Source organism: Sturnus vulgaris, unplaced genomic scaffold, assembly GCF_052056855.1.
Source record: "Sturnus vulgaris isolate bStuVul1 unplaced genomic scaffold, bStuVul1.hap1 Scaffold_195, whole genome shotgun sequence".
Taxonomy (NCBI): domain Eukaryota; kingdom Metazoa; phylum Chordata; class Aves; order Passeriformes; family Sturnidae; genus Sturnus; species Sturnus vulgaris.
In genome coordinates, this window is record NW_028276170.1 from 2,114,504 (window position 1) to 2,136,241 (window position 21,738).

A 21,738-nucleotide genomic window follows, 5' to 3' on the forward strand; every position below is an offset into this window, starting at 1 on the left:
TTTTTTTTTCTGTCCTGTCATTTCCAGGAGCTTGACTAGCTCGACGGAGAGGATTAGAAGGATTTCTTGAGGATCACTGCCAGTGCACAGCACACATGGCATCCCTCACCCCTTACATCTTCATGGCATGGAGGGGTAGGAACCAACAACAGCCCTACCCCACTGCTCCAGAAGCCAAAACCCCCATGCAAGCATTTAGTTATGGCCTTCTTAGAGAACCACATTGAGAGGAATGTTGAATTTGTCTTTACAAATGAGCTGTGGATCAGCCTGTAGATAAGGCTAGCACTGAGAGATAAAAGAAACAATGGGATGGATTCCACTGATTGATGAATGGAAAAATATATTTGCCTTTACAAACAAACTGTAGGGCTGCTGATAAATGAAATTGGATATTGAAAGATGAAAGAAGCAACGTGGGAGAAAACTATGAATTCTGTAAGAATTAAAAATGAAAAGGGAGGGTTCTACATTAGAGGGGAATTTCAGGTATCAGGCGTTCCGGGAAGTCTGTGCCTCTCAAGTACCTCAGCCAATGGGGAAAGAGAGAGGGAAATGCGGCCGGGAAAACAGGATAAAAAGGAGGCTGCGTCCTCCAAAAATTTGAGAGATGCCAGGGGAATGTGCCATGGCCTCTCCCTTTATTCCAATAAAGTCTCCTTTTTGGACATAAACCTCTGGTGTTTGAGGATTAATTTTCCTGACAGAAAGCACTTTGGGATTCTTACCTGCACAAGCACGTGCAGTGCCTCAGTCATAAGTGCCTCAGAAATATCAGAAGTGTGTCTTCTTCAGAGTGTGGTCACAAGGGTTCAGAGTTGGAGCCAGTTCTGCAGGCAGGCTGATGAATAGTCTGGGGCTCCTCTGCAGAGCCCCATTCATTCTGGGGCTGCTTTCTGCTGGTTCTGCTGGACTGACTCGAGTGAAACACACACCCAATTAACAGCAGTTAAATTACTCTGGCATGAAACAGTGGGGAACAGGCAGAGCAGTGAAGGGCAGCATGGACCAGTTGTTCTGGCAGGTCTGACGAGGTCTGGTTTGATACAGCACTCACAGAACTCTGCTCCACCTGTGACACTTCCACTTGCAGTAGATGACTGTTCCTCTTCACAATATCCAGCAAGGCAGGTCAAAAACACTTTTACTGTTTTCATCTTCAAAAGGGAGAGATATCAGCAGCAAACATGAAGTAACCAGTCAGAGATCCTGGGAAGAAACAAAAGAACAAAGAGTGATGGAAAAAAACAGATGGAACAGTGATCCTTATCTGTGTGGGAGATATCCTCTGCTAATGGGCCATCTGTTAAAACCAGCTGGGGCAGTGTTCTTTATCTTTCCCACAACCCATCCTTCCTCCAGGAAGATATCTTCTGTTAATGGGCCATTGAGTGCCACTGCATGACTGATAAAATTCCATCATCCCATTGGGAGATGCTCCAGCCAGGGGGAGGAGCCAAGCCTTTCCTACCTAGATAAAATCTGAGATTTGGAACACCAAGACAGCCCTTACCCACTGGTTTCCAGAGGACAAGAGCTACCAGACCTTTCTACAGCATCACTACTACAACAAGACCCCTTCATCTGGACTGCTACCACCATCAAAACTAGCGGGGTGTCAGGTTGTATTCTGATTCTGTCAGTTGTTTTCTTTTGTACTATTGCATGTATTATTTTTCTCTTCTCTTTTTTCCTATCAAATTCTATTTCTGCCTTGGAGTCTTTCATTGGTTTTGCTTTCAAACCAGCACAAGTCTGGAGGGGATTTTGGCTGAATCTTGATATTTGGGGAGTTTTTGATCCGTGTCTTAAAGTCTGGAGGATTCTGGGTGGGAATCTTGGTGTTTGGGAGGTTCTTACAGACACAAGATGCTCAATGACTTCCAGAGATGAACTTGGGCGAGGAGGAACATCCAATTTATGGAGCTCTTTTCTTGTTATTTCCCCCTAAACCAGGAATTTTCATTCCTCAGGTGTGTGGGAATGGAAGAGGCAGAAAAGCCCCAGAGATCTCTCAGCACGAGGAGGGGCTGCAAACCCAGCCCAGGGAGCTGCGAGGAGGAAAGACCCTCCCTGAGCCGGGAAGGCGGCCGGAGATCCAGGCAGAGCTCAGAGCTGGTGGAGAAGCCTCCTGGAGGGGAGAAGCCCCACAAGTGCTTGGAATGTGGGAAGGGTTTCAACTACAGGTCCCAGCTGATCCTACACCAGAGGATCCACACTGGGGAGAGGCCCTACCAGTGTGGGGAATGTGGGAAGAGTTTCAACTACAGCACCAGCCTGATCTGGCACCAGGTGATCCACACAGGGGAACGGCCCTACACCTGCTTGGAATGTGGGAAGAGCTTTGGGTGGAGCTCTGCCCTGAGAAGGCACCAGCGCATCCACACTGGGGAGAGGCCCTACGAGTGTCCCAAGTGTGGGAAGAGGTTTCAGACCAGCTCCAATCTCCTCCTACATGAGCGGATTCACACAGAGGAGAGGCCCTTCCGCTGCCCCGACTGCGGGAAGGGATTCCAGCACAACTCCAACCTCATCAGGCACCGGCGCATCCACACTGGGGAGAGGCCCCACGAGTGTCCTGAGTGTGGGAAGAGCTTCTCACAGAGCTCAACCTTGACCCGACACCAACGGAGGCTCCACTAAGGGAAGCCCTGTGAGTGCCCCGAGTGTGGGAAGAGCTTCGTGCTCTGCTCCAGCTCCATCCCCCATGGGAGGATTGGTGTTGGATGATCCAAAAAAACCCCAAAAACACAAAAACCAAAGAAAAACAAACGAACAAAAACAACCACAACAAAAAACCCCAAAAAAAACAAAAAACCAAAAAAACCACACACACACACACACACAAAAAAACAAAACCAAAAAACCCAAACCCACCAAAATAGTGATACACATAGAAACAATATAAAAGCACCGAAATCAAACAAAAAGAAAAGTCAAATCCGAAATAAAGAAACGAGAAAAGTCATGCACTAACATTTCTCTCTTTTTAAACTATGGAGAAAAAGCTCTTGTTTCCTTTAAAACATGTAAAAATATTTTAATATTTTGAAGTGAGTATGACTGTTCTACCTGTACATATAAACAAAAGCATTAATATTAAAGCAAACAAATGTTAAAATTGCAGTAGTCTCCTAGGTTTAAATAATAAGAAAACCCCTGGTGTTCCCGCCAACAAAAAGAAAAAGGAAAAAATTTCTTTTCTCAAAAGTAAATAAGCTTTTGTTTAAAGTGTTATAATCCTTAAACTGTGCCTCATAAGTTAATATAGTCCTCAATAAAAGTTATGAGAAAAACTGTTAGTCTGAATAAAGGCTTTTTAGATAGTAATCAGATTTCCATTCTCCTGGGAAGCTAATCACTGTCACATCAAAACAAGAAGAATCCGTTTTCTTGTGAAAAAAAATCTCCATAGACTGAATAAAAGTCTCCTCTTTCATGTAAATTAGTAAAAAACTATTTTAAAGATGTTAAACTAACTGAGTTGTTTTTGTACGTGTTTAGTGTTAAAAAAATGTATGGAAGAAAAAAGTAGTCTCAAGTTTTATTCTAAGGGATTTTTCTTATGGTTTCTAGTAATAACATTTATCGTTATACCATTTAAAGTAAAGCCTGCTTTTTGTCTTCCTCCTAATCCTACCTCACAAAAAAAAATTCAAATTAATAAACCAAAACTACTACATTTAACCTCAGTGATTCCAGGATTTTGATTTCCTATTGCCCAAGGGTGTCTTCTGCAGCCAAATGGTGATGGACTGGGGCAAAGGCCAAGATTTTGGAGACAGTTGGGGGGAAACTCCTCCAAAAAATGTTCTTCCCTCCCTCCCAAGCACGTTAATCCTCAGCTCGCAGAGACATGGAAATAGTTTTCTTTTGGCCTGGATTTGCTTTTCATTTCTCTTCATCCCTTTAAAACATCCAACACTGGGGTGAAAATAAAGACACTGAACTGAGACATGGGTGGGGACATGGGGGGACAGTGACATGGTGGGACACAGACATGGAGAGTGACATGGGGACACATGGACATGGAGGGGGACGTGGCCATTCGTGGGGACATGGGGGGACACAGGCATGGATGGAGATGTGGGGGACAGTGACAGGGATGGAAACATGGTGGGGACACAGCCATGGGTGAGGACATGGTGGGACATGGCCAGTGACATGTGGGGACACGGCCACGGCCGGTGCCATGGGGGGAACTTGCAGGGGCTGTGGGGGATGCTGGCTTGGAGGGAGTTGAGGGTTCCTGGCAGGGACTTGGGGCTCGCTGAGGCCTTTGGGGACCCCAGGCCGAGCGGCTCCGGCTGCGCTGGGAGACCCTGGCGGAGGTTCTGGGGCAGCTGCTCAAGGACCCCCTGCCCTGGAGCCCCAGCCGGGCATTGGGCTCCTGGAAGGGAATGAACGTCCTTGTCCCCAGCACGACAGATTTCTTATTTCTTGCAGGTGCAAATGGTTCTCTTACCAGAATAGCTTGTTGTGTTAATTGTTGTCATGCTTAAGATTGTTTTCACGTGGGAACAAGCAAGTAACTTAGCTGCACATAGAAGAAGTGACAGGCTAGCTATTAATTAGCAGAGAGCAAGACCTGATTTTATGGAGCCTTCCTTTTATAATTTGTCTACCTGACTGCAACATCTCACTCTTTTTCATTAATTCAAAAAAGTCACATATGTTCTGATGATAAAATAGCTCTCTCTTGTGAGGGTGTTATCTCATTAAGGTTATCACTGGTTATCTGTTAGATATGGGATAAGATACACAAAAGACCAATTACAATCAACAAAACTTAGCAAATTCTATCATGTCATTGACACAGGGTTTCACAGCATGAGAAAACAAAAGAATAATGTCCAGTGTGTCCTAGGGAAATGGGAATAAATGACCATTGTTTTAAAGTCCAAATAGTCCATTAGCTGGAAATGTTAATCTTTGACATCACTGAATGTGCTCTTGGATCCTGGAACAGGGAATAACTGAAGAAGGTTAGTAGGAACACTATACCATGATGTTGACACAAGGCTTTTGTTGGCAATTTGCCTGTAAATTTCCAGACACAGCCATGTCTTGGCAGTCCTGCTTCTGGTTTTGTTCTGGCCACGAAGGCTGCATGGTGATTAGGTTCTTTTTCTTCTCACTGGGCTTCATTTTCTTGGACGCATTTGATGTTTGGCTGAATGAACAGGTGACTACTTTGAACTTGTTAATGATAAAAACACATGCATACCTTCTCCTTAAGTTAATGAATTAATTAGACTTTGTCATTGTACCTTCAATTGAAGAGCCTTACATAAAAATATTTTACTTTTTTTTTGGTAAAAATACTGCAAAAAAAATTTTATAAATATGTGAGTATTTAGGAGCTAATTCCCCCTTCTTTGATTTAAAAACAGCATTCATGACCCTTGCCATGAACATGAAGGGAAGTTCAAAACAAAACAATACATGTAGTAAAACCAAAAACTTACAGTAATCGGGAATAATTCTCATACAACAATCCAAAACATTTCCGATAACAGATATAATTAATAACACTTGTGAAATGAGATTATTACCAAACATTAAAACATTGTACCATCATCCCAGTGCCTGCAACAGCTGATAAACCTCAAATCAGTGAAGAAATGGATAAGCGTCTGTTGGGGGTTGTTTTTTCCTTTCTCCTCTGCCTGTGGAATTTTTTTCCATTGACATGCTAAGAAGCACTGATGGTTGGGTCCCAGCACCAGGGAGAGCCTCCCTGTTTTTTGGGGAGTTTCTCTCGGAGGGCGGGGGGAGGGAAAGGGGGAACACGGTGAGATTGGAAGCAGGTAAAGGAGGGTGGGGGCAGTTGCTGGCTCTCGCTCGCTTTTGGCTCTCGGAGCAGAAAGGTCATTGCTACCCCCCCACCATCCCAACGCCGGGAGCTGCCTCTCTGTTTTGGACCCCGCAGCCCTGCTTGGACGCCCTCCTGCTTCAGCTTGCTGTTTTCCCAGCATTCTGCCTCTCCTCCATCCCTTCCCATCTGGGACACAGCTGCCATCACCCCCAGTCCCTGCAGGTGCCGGGATCGTCACATCTGCCCCGTCCACCGGGAATCTGCCAGCGCTCACTGCCAGCGGTGACGGTGACTGCAGCACAGGGGAAAAGAGCCTGAGGCCCAGAAGGACTGGAACTGGGTTCCTGTTCTTTTTCTTGTTAATTCCAGAGTTGTTCTTCTGTTTGCCTTCTTAGATATACTAGTAAAGAACTGTCATTCCTACCCCCTTATCTTGGCCTGAGAGCCCCTTAATTTCAAAATTGTTCTCATTCAGAGGGAGAGATTTGCTTTCTCCAATTCAAGGAAAGGCCCTGCTTTCCCTAGCACACACCTGTCTTTTATTCAAACCAGGAGTGATTTTGGCACCCAACGGTGGAAACTGTGGGCATTGAGTGGAAAGGCTGGAAAAGCAATAACAGTTCTTGAGTGACCTGATTTTGTGTTTTAGGTGGCACCATGTTGTCCAGCTTACCCTGGTTTGGGCTGCACGTGGTCACAGCTACATCTCTCCCATTTGCAGGCCCTTATTTGAACATGGGTCCTATCACTAAGGCTACTGTGACTGTTATCCAGTTCATTTTGTGGGTTGATAAGGTGAGGAATTCATGGGTTTTTAACTTCCTCTGGAAGATGGCAATGTGGGTTCAGAGCTATCACACTCTAACTGTGTGTTTTTGGAGTTATTTCAATAATGGTACTTACTGTGAGGAAGTGACAGCAGGGGAAATTTTCTCCCTTCCCTTCATCCAGTCCACCATTTAGGTCCACTGCACCAGTTTTCAAAGGCTTCAAATGGTTCAAATCTTCTCTAAATGTTAATGCTATTCTACAGTGGCTGGTGTTGCTGATATGCCTGTTAAACCTGTTCTATTTAACATTCAGAGATAAGGGGAGATTGATTTGGATAACAACCCTGATACCTACCCCAGGAAATTGGGATGCTGCTGCAGAGCCTGACCCTGCCCCACAGCCCACTTCAGAAATGAAACACCCGGATTGGGTGGGTGTTTTAGTGAAGGAGATGTGTGAGATGAGCCAGATGCTGAAGGAGTACCTTTCCACAGCTGGTGAGAAACTCCCCCTGCCTTAAAGAGGGAGAGTCTGATGGTGCAGCAGTGGAACCCACAGACATTACATCTGTCCAGGTTCCAGCTGAACTGCAAGGGCACTCACAGAGAGCAATAGTCGCCCCTGTGGAAACAAAGAAGTCTAAGATGAAAACAAGGCACCTAGAAAATAAGGATAAGAAAGGAGGGCCCTCACAACCAGCAGGGGAGCGAGAGGTTGAGATCATCACCAAGTCCCTGTCATACAAAAGTCTCCATACTCTGCAAAAAGACATTGTGTGACAAGGCCGTGAGGCTTTTACCACCTGGTTACTGCAGGTGTGGGACCTTATGGGTACAGGTGTGCAACTGGATGGTACTGAGGCAAGGAATTTGGGACCCTTGACCCAGGACTCAGGTGTGAATCAGGTATTTGTAAGGGAGCCAGGCCTCCTTTCCCTCTGGGAGTGTCTTTTAATGAGTGTGAGAGAGAGGTTTGTCCACAGAGAGAGAATGCAGGAGCATCATCATAGAATGCCTTGGAATACCCTTGAGGAAGGGATCCAAGAGCTGAGAGAAGTGGCAGTGCTGGAGGTGCTCTTTGGGAGGGATGGACAGCATGACAATGACCCTGACAAGGTCAGGTGCACAGGGCAGATGTTGTGGAATCTGGCAAACCCGGGGCCATCTCAATACACCACCTTCATTGCAACAATTAATGCTGATAATAACAGAGACAGTGGGTTCTGTTGCCAACAACCAACAAGCTTAGAAATTTTGAGAGTATGATCAATGGCCCAGTGCAGGCTCATGTCTCTGCTGTAATTGTGAGCCTCCAAGAGGAGAAGAGGGAGATGAGGGAGGAGGTGAGGAAGAACAGTTCCCAAGCAACACCAGTGCTGTCATATCACGAGTTCCTGGAACACATTTTCAAGCCTTTCCAGCTGTTTCTGTCTTGCATCACAAAATTTGGCATGTGTTTTGACCTTTTAAAGGACTTGTTGCATGCATTAACATCCAAGGGGTTGCTTTCATCGTGCCCCATCCATCCCACACGGCAGCTCTTTCCATGGCCTGGAAGAAGCAGGAGACAGCAAGGATCAGCTGGAAGGCGCTGGCCACGAATGTCCCTCCCGCAGGCCCCTGGAAGGTCTCTGTGCTCTGCCCACGCCGCCCCTCGTGCGCGCAGGGAGCAGAGCCCTCCCAGCCGGGACAGGATTCCTAATGGTTGCTGGTGTTTTTTTCTAGGGAGACTTCCTGCTCAATGCAGGCTTCCCCTCAGGATGCCTGATGGTCTCTGGTGGTTTCTTGTGGGGACAGCTCCTGCTCAATGCAGGCTTCCCCTTGGGATCCCTCATGGCAGCTGTTGCTAAGGTTGCTGCATGGTTGCAGGCCTGAGCTGTCGCCTGTCCCCAGCCACTGCCCGCTGAGGGCCTGCTCTTCCAGCCTGCTGGGCATGGGGCTGGCTGCTTTGGAGTTGGGCTTCACCTTTTCCTTCTCCATGTGCAACTGTCTGGAGCACAGAGATCCCAGGAGCTGCTTCCTCCTGAGCCAGTGGCACTCCTGGCACTGGGCAGCGCAGGGCCCTGTGCCCCGTATATACCCCTGCAGGGCGGGGCTGTGCCATGTCACCAGGACAACAGAATGGCCAACAGCACCCAGGAACCCGATAGAACGGCCCTGTGTCACAAAGGGCCCAGCCCAGCAGCCCTTCAGCAGCCCAAGCCCCTGGAAGTGGCATGGAGCAGCAGCCAGACTGGAGGGCTTGTAGCCCCTTGTTCTGATCCACTGATGAAAATGATCAGAAATGGCTCTGCCTCAATAAGGTTGCAAATGAGAGCATGTGGCAAAGTCAATAGTATGGATTTTATTGTAGAGTAAACAAGTGGCAGAGAGAATGAAAAAAAAAGAGAAAAGTAGAAATGGAATAGAGGTGGGGGAGAGTGAAAGAGACAGATTAAGTAGAAAACCTCACCACTCTGTGGATCCCAATGGAATTCTGCTCTCTGATGGAGAGCATCCATAGATCTCTTGGAGATGGATCCCAGTGGCATACTGTGGATGCTCTACATCTCCATTTTCTTGGTGCTGAAAGTCCCCCAAAAACTCGGAGTTTAGGGGGTCGATACACACTAATCCATGATAAATGTGAGAGGAATGTTGAATTTGTCTTTACAAATGAGTTGTGGATCAGCCTATAGATAAGGCTAGCACTGAGAGATAAAAGAAACAATGGGATGGATTCCACTGATTGATGAATGGAAAGAGATATTTGCCTTTACAAACAAACTGTAGGGCTGCTGATAAATGAAATTGGATATTGAAAGATGAAAGAAGCAACGTGGGAGAAAACTATGAATTCTGTAAGAATTAAAAATGAAAAGGGAGGGTTATACATTAGAGGGGAATTTCAGGTATCAGGCGTTCCGGGAAGTCTGTGCCTCTCAAGTACCTCAGCCAATGGGGAAAGAGAGAGGGAAATGCGGCCGGGAAAACAGGATAAAAAGGAGGCTGCGTCCTCCAAAAATTTGAGAGATGCCAGGGGAATGTGCCATGGCCTCTCCCTTTATTCCAATAAAGTCTCCTTTTTGGACATAAACCTCTGGTGTTTGAGGATTAATTTTCCTGACAGAAAGCACTTTGGGATTCTTACCTGCACAAGCACGTGCAGTGCCTCAGTCATAAGTGCCTCAGAAATATCAGAAGTGTGTCTTCTTCAGAGTGTGGTCACAAGGGTTCAGAGTTGGAGCCAGTTCTGCAGGCAGGCTGATGAATAGTCTGGGGCTCCTCTGCAGAGCCCCATTCATTCTGGGGCTGCTTTCTGCTGGTTCTGCTGGACTGACTCGAGTGAAACACACACCCAATTAACAGCAGTTAAATTACTCTGGCATGAAACAGTGGGGAACAGGCAGAGCAGTGAAGGGCAGCATGGACCAGTTGTTCTGGCAGGTCTGACGAGGTCTGGTTTGATACAGCACTCACAGAACTCTGCTCCACCTGTGACACTTCCACTTGCAGTAGATGACTGTTCCTCTTCACAATATCCAGCAAGGCAGGTCAAAAACACTTTTACTGTTTTCATCTTCAAAAGGGAGAGATATCAGCAGCAAACATGAAGTAACCAGTCAGAGATCCTGGGAAGAAACAAAAGAACAAAGAGTGATGGAAAAAAACAGATGGAACAGTGATCCTTATCTGTGTGGGAGATATCCTCTGCTAATGGGCCATCTGTTAAAACCAGCTGGGGCAGTGTTCTTTATCTTTCCCACAACCCATCCTTCCTCCAGGAAGATATCTTCTGTTAATGGGCCATTGAGTGCCACTGCATGACTGATAAAATTCCATCATCCCATTGGGAGATGCTCCAGCCAGGGGGAGGAGCCAAGCCTTTCCTACCTAGATAAAATCTGAGATTTGGAACACCAAGACAGCCCTTACCCACTGGTTTCCAGAGGACAAGAGCTACCAGACCTTTCTACAGCATCACTACTACAACAAGACCCCTTCATCTGGACTGCTACCACCATCAAAACTAGCGGGGTGTCAGGTTGTATTCTGATTCTGTCAGTTGTTTTCTTTTGTACTATTGCATGTATTATTTTTCTCTTCTCTTTTTTCCTATCAAATTCTATTTCTGCCTTGGAGTCTTTCATTGGTTTTGCTTTCAAACCAGCACAAGTCTGGAGGGGATTTTGGCTGAATCTTGATATTTGGGGAGTTTTTGATCCGTGTCTTAAAGTCTGGAGGATTCTGGGTGGGAATCTTGGTGTTTGGGAGGTTCTTACAGACACAAGATGCTCAATGACTTCCAGAGATGAACTTGGGCGAGGAGGAACATCCAATTTATGGAGCTCTTTTCTTGTTATTTCCCCCTAAACCAGGAATTTTCATTCCTCAGGTGTGTGGGAATGGAAGAGGCAGAAAAGCCCCAGAGATCTCTCAGCACGAGGAGGGGCTGCAAACCCAGCCCAGGGAGCTGCGAGGAGGAAAGACCCTCCCTGAGCCGGGAAGGCGGCCGGAGATCCAGGCAGAGCTCAGAGCTGGTGGAGAAGCCTCCTGGAGGGGAGAAGCCCCACAAGTGCTTGGAATGTGGGAAGGGTTTCAACTACAGGTCCCAGCTGATCCTACACCAGAGGATCCACACTGGGGAGAGGCCCTACCAGTGTGGGGAATGTGGGAAGAGTTTCAACTACAGCACCAGCCTGATCTGGCACCAGGTGATCCACACAGGGGAACGGCCCTACACCTGCTTGGAATGTGGGAAGAGCTTTGGGTGGAGCTCTGCCCTGAGAAGGCACCAGCGCATCCACACTGGGGAGAGGCCCTACGAGTGTCCCAAGTGTGGGAAGAGGTTTCAGACCAGCTCCAATCTCCTCCTACATGAGCGGATTCACACAGAGGAGAGGCCCTTCCGCTGCCCCGACTGCGGGAAGGGATTCCAGCACAACTCCAACCTCATCAGGCACCGGCGCATCCACACTGGGGAGAGGCCCCACGAGTGTCCTGAGTGTGGGAAGAGCTTCTCACAGAGCTCAACCTTGACCCGACACCAACGGAGGCTCCACTAAGGGAAGCCCTGTGAGTGCCCCGAGTGTGGGAAGAGCTTCGTGCTCTGCTCCAGCTCCATCCCCCATGGGAGGATTGGTGTTGGATGATCCAAAAAAACCCCAAAAACACAAAAACCAAAGAAAAACAAACGAACAAAAACAACCACAACAAAAAACCCCAAAAAAAACAAAAAACCAAAAAAACCACACACACACACACACACAAAAAAACAAAACCAAAAAACCCAAACCCACCAAAATAGTGATACACATAGAAACAATATAAAAGCACCGAAATCAAACAAAAAGAAAAGTCAAATCCGAAATAAAGAAACGAGAAAAGTCATGCACTAACATTTCTCTCTTTTTAAACTATGGAGAAAAAGCTCTTGTTTCCTTTAAAACATGTAAAAATATTTTAATATTTTGAAGTGAGTATGACTGTTCTACCTGTACATATAAACAAAAGCATTAATATTAAAGCAAACAAATGTTAAAATTGCAGTAGTCTCCTAGGTTTAAATAATAAGAAAACCCCTGGTGTTCCCGCCAACAAAAAGAAAAAGGAAAAAATTTCTTTTCTCAAAAGTAAATAAGCTTTTGTTTAAAGTGTTATAATCCTTAAACTGTGCCTCATAAGTTAATATAGTCCTCAATAAAAGTTATGAGAAAAACTGTTAGTCTGAATAAAGGCTTTTTAGATAGTAATCAGATTTCCATTCTCCTGGGAAGCTAATCACTGTCACATCAAAACAAGAAGAATCCGTTTTCTTGTGAAAAAAAATCTCCATAGACTGAATAAAAGTCTCCTCTTTCATGTAAATTAGTAAAAAACTATTTTAAAGATGTTAAACTAACTGAGTTGTTTTTGTACGTGTTTAGTGTTAAAAAAATGTATGGAAGAAAAAAGTAGTCTCAAGTTTTATTCTAAGGGATTTTTCTTATGGTTTCTAGTAATAACATTTATCGTTATACCATTTAAAGTAAAGCCTGCTTTTTGTCTTCCTCCTAATCCTACCTCACAAAAAAAAATTCAAATTAATAAACCAAAACTACTACATTTAACCTCAGTGATTCCAGGATTTTGATTTCCTATTGCCCAAGGGTGTCTTCTGCAGCCAAATGGTGATGGACTGGGGCAAAGGCCAAGATTTTGGAGACAGTTGGGGGGAAACTCCTCCAAAAAATGTTCTTCCCTCCCTCCCAAGCACGTTAATCCTCAGCTCGCAGAGACATGGAAATAGTTTTCTTTTGGCCTGGATTTGCTTTTCATTTCTCTTCATCCCTTTAAAACATCCAACACTGGGGTGAAAATAAAGACACTGAACTGAGACATGGGTGGGGACATGGGGGGACAGTGACATGGTGGGACACAGACATGGAGAGTGACATGGGGACACATGGACATGGAGGGGGACGTGGCCATTCGTGGGGACATGGGGGGACACAGGCATGGATGGAGATGTGGGGGACAGTGACAGGGATGGAAACATGGTGGGGACACAGCCATGGGTGAGGACATGGTGGGACATGGCCAGTGACATGTGGGGACACGGCCACGGCCGGTGCCATGGGGGGAACTTGCAGGGGCTGTGGGGGATGCTGGCTTGGAGGGAGTTGAGGGTTCCTGGCAGGGACTTGGGGCTCGCTGAGGCCTTTGGGGACCCCAGGCCGAGCGGCTCCGGCTGCGCTGGGAGACCCTGGCGGAGGTTCTGGGGCAGCTGCTCAAGGACCCCCTGCCCTGGAGCCCCAGCCGGGCATTGGGCTCCTGGAAGGGAATGAACGTCCTTGTCCCCAGCACGACAGATTTCTTATTTCTTGCAGGTGCAAATGGTTCTCTTACCAGAATAGCTTGTTGTGTTAATTGTTGTCATGCTTAAGATTGTTTTCACGTGGGAACAAGCAAGTAACTTAGCTGCACATAGAAGAAGTGACAGGCTAGCTATTAATTAGCAGAGAGCAAGACCTGATTTTATGGAGCCTTCCTTTTATAATTTGTCTACCTGACTGCAACATCTCACTCTTTTTCATTAATTCAAAAAAGTCACATATGTTCTGATGATAAAATAGCTCTCTCTTGTGAGGGTGTTATCTCATTAAGGTTATCACTGGTTATCTGTTAGATATGGGATAAGATACACAAAAGACCAATTACAATCAACAAAACTTAGCAAATTCTATCATGTCATTGACACAGGGTTTCACAGCATGAGAAAACAAAAGAATAATGTCCAGTGTGTCCTAGGGAAATGGGAATAAATGACCATTGTTTTAAAGTCCAAATAGTCCATTAGCTGGAAATGTTAATCTTTGACATCACTGAATGTGCTCTTGGATCCTGGAACAGGGAATAACTGAAGAAGGTTAGTAGGAACACTATACCATGATGTTGACACAAGGCTTTTGTTGGCAATTTGCCTGTAAATTTCCAGACACAGCCATGTCTTGGCAGTCCTGCTTCTGGTTTTGTTCTGGCCACGAAGGCTGCATGGTGATTAGGTTCTTTTTCTTCTCACTGGGCTTCATTTTCTTGGACGCATTTGATGTTTGGCTGAATGAACAGGTGACTACTTTGAACTTGTTAATGATAAAAACACATGCATACCTTCTCCTTAAGTTAATGAATTAATTAGACTTTGTCATTGTACCTTCAATTGAAGAGCCTTACATAAAAATATTTTACTTTTTTTTTGGTAAAAATACTGCAAAAAAAATTTTATAAATATGTGAGTATTTAGGAGCTAATTCCCCCTTCTTTGATTTAAAAACAGCATTCATGACCCTTGCCATGAACATGAAGGGAAGTTCAAAACAAAACAATACATGTAGTAAAACCAAAAACTTACAGTAATCGGGAATAATTCTCATACAACAATCCAAAACATTTCCGATAACAGATATAATTAATAACACTTGTGAAATGAGATTATTACCAAACATTAAAACATTGTACCATCATCCCAGTGCCTGCAACAGCTGATAAACCTCAAATCAGTGAAGAAATGGATAAGCGTCTGTTGGGGGTTGTTTTTTCCTTTCTCCTCTGCCTGTGGAATTTTTTTCCATTGACATGCTAAGAAGCACTGATGGTTGGGTCCCAGCACCAGGGAGAGCCTCCCTGTTTTTTGGGGAGTTTCTCTCGGAGGGCGGGGGGAGGGAAAGGGGGAACACGGTGAGATTGGAAGCAGGTAAAGGAGGGTGGGGGCAGTTGCTGGCTCTCGCTCGCTTTTGGCTCTCGGAGCAGAAAGGTCATTGCTACCCCCCCACCATCCCAACGCCGGGAGCTGCCTCTCTGTTTTGGACCCCGCAGCCCTGCTTGGACGCCCTCCTGCTTCAGCTTGCTGTTTTCCCAGCATTCTGCCTCTCCTCCATCCCTTCCCATCTGGGACACAGCTGCCATCACCCCCAGTCCCTGCAGGTGCCGGGATCGTCACATCTGCCCCGTCCACCGGGAATCTGCCAGCGCTCACTGCCAGCGGTGACGGTGACTGCAGCACAGGGGAAAAGAGCCTGAGGCCCAGAAGGACTGGAACTGGGTTCCTGTTCTTTTTCTTGTTAATTCCAGAGTTGTTCTTCTGTTTGCCTTCTTAGATATACTAGTAAAGAACTGTCATTCCTACCCCCTTATCTTGGCCTGAGAGCCCCTTAATTTCAAAATTGTTCTCATTCAGAGGGAGAGATTTGCTTTCTCCAATTCAAGGAAAGGCCCTGCTTTCCCTAGCACACACCTGTCTTTTATTCAAACCAGGAGTGATTTTGGCACCCAACGGTGGAAACTGTGGGCATTGAGTGGAAAGGCTGGAAAAGCAATAACAGTTCTTGAGTGACCTGATTTTGTGTTTTAGGTGGCACCATGTTGTCCAGCTTACCCTGGTTTGGGCTGCACGTGGTCACAGCTACATCTCTCCCATTTGCAGGCCCTTATTTGAACATGGGTCCTATCACTAAGGCTACTGTGACTGTTATCCAGTTCATTTTGTGGGTTGATAAGGTGAGGAATTCATGGGTTTTTAACTTCCTCTGGAAGATGGCAATGTGGGTTCAGAGCTATCACACTCTAACTGTGTGTTTTTGGAGTTATTTCAATAATGGTACTTACTGTGAGGAAGTGACAGCAGGGGAAATTTTCTCCCTTCCCTTCATCCAGTCCACCATTTAGGTCCACTGCACCAGTTTTCAAAGGCTTCAAATGGTTCAAATCTTCTCTAAATGTTAATGCTATTCTACAGTGGCTGGTGTTGCTGATATGCCTGTTAAACCTGTTCTATTTAACATTCAGAGATAAGGGGAGATTGATTTGGATAACAACCCTGATACCTACCCCAGGAAATTGGGATGCTGCTGCAGAGCCTGACCCTGCCCCACAGCCCACTTCAGAAATGAAACACCCGGATTGGGTGGGTGTTTTAGTGAAGGAGATGTGTGAGATGAGCCAGATGCTGAAGGAGTACCTTTCCACAGCTGGTGAGAAACTCCCCCTGCCTTAAAGAGGGAGAGTCTGATGGTGCAGCAGTGGAACCCACAGACATTACATCTGTCCAGGTTCCAGCTGAACTGCAAGGGCACTCACAGAGAGCAATAGTCGCCCCTGTGGAAACAAAGAAGTCTAAGATGAAAACAAGGCACCTAGAAAATAAGGATAAGAAAGGAGGGCCCTCACAACCAGCAGGGGAGCGAGAGGTTGAGATCATCACCAAGTCCCTGTCATACAAAAGTCTCCATACTCTGCAAAAAGACATTGTGTGACAAGGCCGTGAGGCTTTTACCACCTGGTTACTGCAGGTGTGGGACCTTATGGGTACAGGTGTGCAACTGGATGGTACTGAGGCAAGGAATTTGGGACCCTTGACCCAGGACTCAGGTGTGAATCAGGTATTTGTAAGGGAGCCAGGCCTCCTTTCCCTCTGGGAGTGTCTTTTAATGAGTGTGAGAGAGAGGTTTGTCCACAGAGAGAGAATGCAGGAGCATCATCATAGAATGCCTTGGAATACCCTTGAGGAAGGGATCCAAGAGCTGAGAGAAGTGGCAGTGCTGGAGGTGCTCTTTGGGAGGGATGGACAGCATGACAATGACCCTGACAAGGTCAGGTGCACAGGGCAGATGTTGTGGAATCTGGCAAACCCGGGGCCATCTCAATACACCACCTTCATTGCAACAATTAATGCTGATAATAACAGAGACAGTGGGTTCTGTTGCCAACAACCAACAAGCTTAGAAATTTTGAGAGTATGATCAATGGCCCAGTGCAGGCTCATGTCTCTGCTGTAATTGTGAGCCTCCAAGAGGAGAAGAGGGAGATGAGGGAGGAGGTGAGGAAGAACAGTTCCCAAGCAACACCAGTGCTGTCATATCACGAGTTCCTGGAACACATTTTCAAGCCTTTCCAGCTGTTTCTGTCTTGCATCACAAAATTTGGCATGTGTTTTGACCTTTTAAAGGACTTGTTGCATGCATTAACATCCAAGGGGTTGCTTTCATCGTGCCCCATCCATCCCACACGGCAGCTCTTTCCATGGCCTGGAAGAAGCAGGAGACAGCAAGGATCAGCTGGAAGGCGCTGGCCACGAATGTCCCTCCCGCAGGCCCCTGGAAGGTCTCTGTGCTCTGCCCACGCCGCCCCTCGTGCGCGCAGGGAGCAGAGCCCTCCCAGCCGGGACAGGATTCCTAATGGTTGCTGGTGTTTTTTTCTAGGGAGACTTCCTGCTCAATGCAGGCTTCCCCTCAGGATGCCTGATGGTCTCTGGTGGTTTCTTGTGGGGACAGCTCCTGCTCAATGCAGGCTTCCCCTTGGGATCCCTCATGGCAGCTGTTGCTAAGGTTGCTGCATGGTTGCAGGCCTGAGCTGTCGCCTGTCCCCAGCCACTGCCCGCTGAGGGCCTGCTCTTCCAGCCTGCTGGGCATGGGGCTGGCTGCTTTGGAGTTGGGCTTCACCTTTTCCTTCTCCATGTGCAACTGTCTGGAGCACAGAGATCCCAGGAGCTGCTTCCTCCTGAGCCAGTGGCACTCCTGGCACTGGGCAGCGCAGGGCCCTGTGCCCCGTATATACCCCTGCAGGGCGGGGCTGTGCCATGTCACCAGGACAACAGAATGGCCAACAGCACCCAGGAACCCGATAGAACGGCCCTGTGTCACAAAGGGCCCAGCCCAGCACCCCTTCAGCAGCCCAAGACCCTGGAAGTGGCATGGAGCAGCAGCCAGACTGGAGGGCTTCTAGCCCCTTGTTCTGATCCACTGATGAAAATCATCAGAAATGGCTCTGCCTCAATTGGGGTGCAAATGAGACCATGTGCCAAAGTCAATAGTATGGATTTTATTGAAGAGTAAATGAGAGGCAGAGAGAATGACAAAGAGAGAAAAATAGAAATTGAATAGAGATGGGGGGAGAGAAAGAGAGTGACAGAGACAGATAAAGTAGAAAACCTCACCACTCTGTGGATCCCAATGGCTTCCTGTGGATGCTCTACATCTCTGTCTTCTTGGTGCTCAGGGTTCCCCACAAACACGGAGTTTAGGGGGTCCAGACACACTTGGGGCAGGTGGGAAGGCCCAGGTTCCTCCCCTGGCAGGGACAAGTCTGACACAGGCTCTGGCAGCAGCCTCTGGCTCTGCTGCATCCCTTTGCATCAGGAGCAGTGCTCTGCTGCAAGGCCTCAGCAGTGAGTCTGGGCAGCGCTTTGGGGCTCTTGGATGGATTCTGGCCCCTCCTCAGCTGCCCCTCACGGCAATGTGCCATGGATGTGGCCTTCCCGGGGTGGGGATTTTCCAGCGGAGCCAGTTTGTGTGAGGGAGGATGGGTGTTCAGTGCCTGTGGGCAGAGGTTCACCCACAGCCCCAGAACTCTCCTCCTCCCTGGCTGGCTGTGGGCAGTGTGTGCAAACGTGGCCTCAGCAGATGAGCCTGTGGGCTACGGCCTCCCCCAGCCCCAGCCTGGCCCAAGCTGATTTTCAGGACAGCTGCTGGCTTTGCCTTGCTTTGGATACATTCTCCTGCCTCAGTCTCGTGTCCTTGTCCCTAGACCAGAGGCAATTGATCAATGGTGTCACCTTGATGGTACCTCAGGTGCTGTTCGGCCGCTCAAGTCCCAGGCCAAAGCTGCAGTCAGGTGAAGGAGGGCTGGGCTGGGGTGGTCTCAGCCTCTTTATTCAGTTTAGCCATAATGTGCAAATCTCCTTCCTGGCAGCGTTTAAGCCATTCCCCGTAACATTTCAGTGTGTGACACCGCTGCTGTGCCCAGAGCCCTGTGAGGCCCAGTGGCCCAGGACAGACCCCCCCGAGCCCCACAGTGCCAGGCCTGGCTTTGCAGGCTGGGCTGTGCGGGGCCAGAGGAATTGGCCGGATGGACGCAGGCAGGGAGTTGTGGTCAGCGGCTCCATGGGCGGCTGCAGGCCGGGGATGAGGGGTGTCCCTCAGGGAGGGCTCTGCCTCGGCCCCGGGGGGGCCCAATGCGAGGGCGAGGGGCTGGGGGGGCCATGGGGGCGTTCGATCAATGGGGAGGGCCCGGGGAGTGCTGAGAAGGGGGTGGTGAGTGGGGGGGAGGGAGGGGTCCCATGGATTTGGGGGGAGTCTTGATGAGTGTGGGGGGAGTCCCATGGATTTTGGGGTCCTGGTGATGGGGGGGCGCGGTGAGTGGGGGGTCCCATGGATGGGGGAGGGGCGGTGAGTGGGGGGGGGTCCTGGCCCACTGTGGTGGTCCCAAGTATCCGGAGGGGTCCCAGCGCTTTGGGGGGTGTTATGAATGGTTTTCTATTTTTCCAATTAAACAAACAGCAACGATTAAAAGTAACAACAAATTTTTAATAGTAACAATTATAAATGAATACAATCAAAAGTATTAAAGATGATTACAAAAATTATTGAAACTGAATACCATCCAAGTAAAGTATTACAGTTGTATAATTTGGGATGGATAAAATTTGAGAGTAAGTGTTTTAGTATAATTGAGGTTCGTATAAAGCATAAGCAAAACCGACTGGGGGTACGGGGAGGGGCCTGCCCTTCCTCTCGTACCAAAGCATTTGGGCTAACAATCCCACTTATATACTATAGGCTACAAAAGTTTCTAGAAAGCTCCTCCTAGTTTCTATTCCTAAGATCTACGTAACTATACTGCACGGTGCATGCTCTACTAATGGGTTAGGGGGTCTCTCATCCTTTTAAGGGTCTTATTTCCGGTGAAGGCCCATCATCATCATCAGTGACCGAGGTGTGACCTGCAGGTAGCGCAGGTGCCCTGTGTGACTGAGCAGATGTTTTCCATAACATGACTCTAATTAAGTCCCATGCTTGGAATCATTCCATTTTTGCCCATTTCAAGGTTGAAGCTGTATTTCTAGATGCTGCTTATCAGACCTATGTCCTTCCACTATTCTTATCTGACTTTCTGCTAACCTTCTTCGACTCCCAACATCTGGAAGATGTCTTTTATCCTGTCTCACCCATCTCCCCCCCTTTCACTCGGTAACAATTGTCTTCTATTGATCTAAATACAATTTTGCTAATATAGTTACAATTTAATTAGCACGAATCACATTTATCACAGAGGGCTAGGGGAGGCAGGGGAGGAGGGAAAGGGGTAACACTGTGGAATTCAAAGCAGGTATTGAGGGTGGGGGGCAGTTGCTGGCTCTCGCTCTCTTTTGGCTCTCGGAGCAGAAAGGTCATTGCTACCCCCCCACCATCCCAACGCCGGGAGCTGCCTCTCTGTTTTGGACCCCGCAGCCCTGCTTGGACGCCCTCCTGCTTCAGCTTGCTGTTTTCCCAGCATCCTGCCTCTCCTCCATCCCTTCCCATCTGGGACACAGCTGCCATCACCCCAGTGCCCCTGCAGCCGCACGGGGATCGTCGCACCTGCCCATCAGGAGCCTGCCAGCGCTCACTGCCAGCTGTGACAGCAACTGCACCAAAGGGGAAAGTGCCCGTGGGCCAGAGACTGGAACTGGGCTCCTGTTCTGTTTGTTGTTAATTCCAGAGTTGTTGTTATTCCTATCTCCATATCTTTGCCTGAGAGCCCCTTAATTTCAAAATTATACTAATTCAAAGGGAATGGTTTTATTTTCTCCATTTCAAGAGAGGGCCCTGCTTTCCCTAGCAGACTTTCAAACCAAGACACACCTCCTGAGCAGCAAGGGAGAGTTCTCCCTGCAGTTGATCACCCCAATATGGTATATTTTTGTCAGCTCTGAATTTCCCCTTCTCCACTTCACCTTCAGGATAAGAAAAAACCCTGACTTTGTCTCTCAGGTTTCCTGATAATTTGTAACTGAAAGATTTTGAGATCCTGAACTTGCTCCCATGGTGTTGGGCCCATTGTGCCCCCCCAAATATCTTCCTTTACCCTATAAACAACTGACAGAAATGGAAAGCACAGTAACAGCTCTAGTTGTAGGAATGTAACAACTACAAATCTGTGCCACCTTCTGTCTACTGCCCTGACCTGCCAAAATAGGGCTTGGAAATAATTTCTTTTTTTTTTTTTTTTTTTTTTTTAATAAATATACATGCTCTTTAATTTTTCTTTTCTTTTATGAGAGCTGCCAACCCTTTTGTACCCTGAATGTCTCTCCAAGTCTCTACCCAAAGGCCTGACCCGAGCTGTGATCCTTCCAGCCAGGACCCCACCGTGAGGGGGTGGCAAGAGCTCTGTGTGTCAGCCCGGCTCTGGAAGCTGAGCTGGGAGTGATAATTATCCATTTTCTAATGTCCTGTGAGCGGTGACTGCCAATTCTCCAAGGGCAGTGACACATTTTCACCAGGAGTGTGATGTTCATTGTTAAAAGTTTCCATTTTTACAAAGAAAACATTTGCAGTTTCGTTTTCTCCCTGTAGTGGAAGAAGAAAAAATCACGGCTACTATTGTAAATAAACCAAAAGCGTTTCAGGCAGGTTTGTTAAATTGAAACATCTACTCCTCAGGGCACAGCCTCACCCTTTTTACAAGGCTTCCTTTGAATGCAATGTGGAATTTGCTCAAGTAGGAACTGCTGGGTGATGCTTACTGAGATGGATTTTTTCTGTTGGATGCAACTGTCTCCAAACTGGAGGATATTGAACAAAATGATAAGTGAATCAGTTTTGTCTCATTTAAGGTGTGGAATGCCAGAGCGATGCAAAGAACTGGTAGAAGCAG

The 21,738-nt window shown here is 47.3% G+C and overlaps 1 protein-coding gene and 1 pseudogene across 1 annotated transcript in view; both read left to right on the forward strand.

The window, feature by feature from the left end:
* Positions 1–11,633, forward strand: part of LOC148217987 (uncharacterized) — a 125,062-nt pseudogene extending 113,429 nt beyond the window's left edge.
* LOC148217989 (uncharacterized) overlaps positions 1–21,738 on the forward strand; it is a 233,117-nt gene that overhangs the window by 31,911 nt on the left and 179,468 nt on the right. The window lies entirely within an intron of this gene.